Source organism: Odontomachus brunneus, unplaced genomic scaffold (genome assembly GCF_010583005.1).
Source record: "Odontomachus brunneus isolate Ranch 3 - 2012 unplaced genomic scaffold, Obru_v1 Obru_scaffold_186, whole genome shotgun sequence".
NCBI lineage: Eukaryota > Metazoa > Arthropoda > Insecta > Hymenoptera > Formicidae > Odontomachus > Odontomachus brunneus.
The window spans coordinates 557,137-561,800 of NW_022639636.1; positions in this window are offsets into that span (position 1 = coordinate 557,137).

Genomic DNA, 4,664 nt, shown 5'->3' on the forward strand with positions numbered 1-4,664 from the left:
GGACAAGTCATGGGTTCTCCACCAAGACAATGCGCCGGCTCATTCCGCATTGTCTGTCAAGAGGTTTCTAGCCAAGTTCAGCATCCCAGTGTTAGACCATCCGCCTTATTCGCCAGATCTTGCGCCGTGTGACTTCTACCTGTTTCCTAAGGTGAAATCTGCCTTAAAAGAAACAAGATTTGAGTCCGTTGAAGCTGTGAAAGAGAAAGTGGCACGCGTCCTGAAGGAGCTGACAGAAGAAGACTTCCAGCACTGCTTCGAACAATGGAAGATTCGCATGGAGCGTTGTAGGGATAGAGGAGGGGTGTATATTGAAGGTGATAATAAGTAAAAATGTATGAAATCAAAATAAAATGTTTTATAGCGGCAGTCTCGTTATTTAATAACCACACCTCGTATATATATATATATATATATATATATATATATATATATATATAGTATTTTAAAAAAGTAATTCAAAACAAATATTTATAAATATTTATCTAATAACTTACTAATATTGTATGCTGTCGGGGTTAATACTTTTAATTTTAACAGTACTTTGCGTAAGTATTTCATCACTTAGCAAAGTATTATATATTAGTATTTAAATATTGACAATGTTCTGCGTAAGTATTTTATCACTGGACGAAGTATTACATATCAATATTTAAATATTGAAATCAATCATAAGGTAAGATTTGTAACATTAAATATTGAAATATTTGAGTACTAAAAGCTGTATTTGAATCACAGAATATTACTAAATACTGTACTTTTAATACTGGAAATAAGTAATTAATCAATGATTCTTAGTATGATATTTCTATAAGGGTAGGTCAAATTAAACAAAAAAATTCTTTACCATTTTATAAATGACCATATAGATTTTTATTAATTAAAGAAAACTTGGGCATTATTATGTAACAATTTTTTTTAATTAATATCTAAAAATCGATGTGGTTATTTACAAAATGGTAGAGGACTTTTTTGTTCTATATACTTATTATTACACATATGATAGATAACTAAGACGCTAACAATGCAAACTTTTATATACTAGAAGAAAACATAGGCGAGTACTATTTTATCTGAATTATTTATTAATATTACACGCACACAGCATAAAACAGATATGTTTTACAGATGTTTGCAAATTTTATAGTTTGACAGTTGAAACCAGCACAAATCTAGTCGCAATAGATTAAATCAATCGAGACGGTCGAGACAGCCAATCAGCATCGCGGAAAAGAGACCTCAAAGCTTTAATTCAAAATAAATTCACGATAACACGCACTTTTTATTAAGGGGAATCTCTTTTGATTTCTTTATAAAAAAATTGCATTTTAACATATTTTTTTTCTATGTTTATTTTTTTTAATATGTACAACAGTATATATACAAATATATATTATTTAAACAGATAATTATAATATAAAATATAGAATTTTAACATAGCTTAGAATTTAAACATAGTTTAAAAAGAAGAGTTTCACATTTACTTATTGTAAAAGATTAAACAAATTTTAGATGTATCATAGTAGGCGCAGCAAACCGTTCAAATATAATTTATAGGCTTTAAATAATATCTATATGTTACATAGTTTCAAAAGAAGTTGATGCATAGAATATCTAACAGGTTGATGCTTCAGAATATTTAACAAAGGACATGATAGAACTGTTCCTCACCGATTTTGATGCGTTTAGGATATGTTGTAGAGCATAAAAAAGTAAGAGACCTATATTTTTTATATCGGCTTATCTCAAGTTTTAGGGGTTAAAACAGTCCCTTGAACAAAATTAACTTTTTCATTTTCAGGGAATAATTCCTAAGATATGAGATATATGAAAAAATATTTCCTACAAAAGTTCCACAGTATTTAATACTTTTTGCAACGGTATATTTCGTTTTTTTCAAATGTCAAATTTTTTACTGTCCCCTCCCCCCCTTTCCACTCGTTACCTTCGCAAAATTTTTAAGTTCTTGTAAGGATCAAAATTGTAGAACATTTAATACCAAATCCATCCATATATAATAGTAAAAGTTGGTCTCACTTTAATCGTCGGAAAACGAAGTAATAACATCGTGCTATAGACGTCACACTGTCCAAGTAGATGGATATTTTACTATAGGTAAGGGAATATAATGAATTGTAGAAAAATAACACATACACATTTACATATATTTAATATATAATGTTTACAATATATAATGTGTGTGTATAATGTGTATAATGTGTATATATTGTATTATATTAATTATATAATTAATATAATATTAAAGAAAAATCGATACAAAACTTACATACACACAGAAAATAAATATGTTACTTTATGACACATATTTGTTATAAAGGTTGTGCTTATGGAAAATATGTGTGATGCAAAGTGATTATTTGCACCAAGAAAATAATTACACTGTTCAACAAAAATCGAATCTTTTTTTGTGACATGAGTACGAATAGCCATTTCCAATATATTTTTGTCTGTTGAACATAAATTTGTCGTCCAAATTTGGCTGTCACATCAAAATTTGGAGAAAAATGGCGACAAGGAGGCCAAAAAGCCGAGTGCGGGAATCTTCTTTGTCTGGGGCGTCTAGGGTGTCTGATGCGCACCAGTGACTGCTTCCGCGTTGGCGATCCTTTGGCTGTTTGTCGGCGATCAGCAGCAGCGGGTCGCTTCCTCGGTGAGGACATTCTCGGTATCTTCGTTGACGAAGGCGTCGGTTGCACTGACGATCACGAGGAGGCGGGCGATACGGACTCGTCGTCTACTCACGTCTCCAAGAAGTCATCGTCGCTGTCGAGACCAAATAGGTCCAGCAGCCGGATACGGAATCGTTGCCATCGTCGCTCCTGGGCCTCGCCTTGAGGCTGGCGTTGTTACGGCTTCAGGTTGTCCCTGTGGTTCATACGGCTGAGCTATAACAACTCTCCGCAAGGAGCGTCGTTTCGTACTCCTCCTTGACGGAGTTTGTAACTTCTCGCAATGAGCGTCTCGGGATCTCTTCCGCTAGTGCTCTCTTTTAGGGAGATGTATCGTTGTCGGATGACAGAAGCGAATTAAAAGTCCACCCACCGTGCTCTTTATTTATAGGAAAATTCTTTTCATGTGTTGCGTGTAGGTGAGTTTCATTTTCTCAAAAAGTCGCGAGGCTCGTGCTTCTCGGAAACGCGGCGCCTCTCCACTGTAAGGTGCGCTCCATATAAGGCATTTCCTGTTATTTTAAATGCGCCTATATATCTTGCGTGACGTCTCGCTTACCGAGATGCCACAAATATATATTAAATATATGCAATTGTCTATGCATTATTTTTCTTTCAATTCGTTATATTCCCCTACCTGTAATAACATATTTATCTACAGTATCCATTTATTTGGGCAATATGGCGCCTATAGCACGATGTTTTCCAACGATTAAAGCGAGGTTAACTTTTACTATTATATATGAATGGATTAAATACTCTACAATTTTTGTCTTTACAAAAACTTGAAAATAATGCAAAGTGAACAAGTGGAGGGGGAGAGAGAGTAAAAATTTGACATTAAAAAAAAAATAAAATACGCTGTTGCAAAGGATATTAAATACTGTGAAACTTTTGTAGAAAACATTTTTTCATATACCTCATATCTTATAATTATTCCATAAAAATGAAAAAGTTAATTTTTTTCAAGGATTTTAATCTCTAAACCTCGAAATAAGCCGATATAAAAAAATATGTGTCTCTTACTTTTTGAACCACTACAACATATCCAAAACGCATTAAAATCAATGAGGGATAGTTCTGTCATGTCCTTTGTTAGAGACACGATCGTCATTTTCTTGCCCCGCTGCACGGCAAGGGGAAGATAGAAGGCTCCCGAGAATTGCCCGAAATTGGCAAACTGTTCCGAGCCCTGTTTTATTGTCTATTTGCATCAATCATGGACGTCCCTCTATCTCTCTCTTTTAACGATACATTAATCATATAACCATCTAAAATTAAAGTCATTAGATGAAATCGTGCTAACTTTATATATAAGGTGTAGTAAAAAGAAATCCATTATTTTTTCAATAGATGGCTTTAGTAAAGTGTATCTCGCGTTGTATAAGTGCGATCGGTTTACGCTAGATGGCGTTAGAAAGATAAGATTTCGTACTAAAAAAACTTCTCAGACAGTTTTGTGATTGTTTGACTCAGTATTGCTTGAGCGCGCGTCAAAGATGGACATCAGCAAAGAGAAAATACGCCATATTTTAAAGTTTATTCGATAAAGGCGAAAACGCAAGCCAGGCGGCTGAAAATGTGAATAGTGTTTATGGTCCTGATACTGTAACAGCTAATCACACTCAATTTTGGTTTCATCGATTCCGTTCTGGTAATTTTGATGTCAAAGATGCACCACGCTCTGGAAGGCCAATTGTCGAAAATGTCGATAAAATAATGGAAATCGTCGAGTCCGACCGTCATGTAAGCACTGTTTCGATTGCCCAGGAGCTAAACATTGCACAAAAAACCGTTTGGAACCACTTGAATAAGGCTGGATACAAAAAGAAGCTCGATGTATGGGTGCCACACGAGTTAACGCAAAAAAACCTCATGGACCGAATTTCCATCTGCGAATCGCTGCTGAATCGCAACAAAATCGACCCATTTCTGCAGCGGATGGTGACTGGTGATGAAAAGTGGGTCACTTAC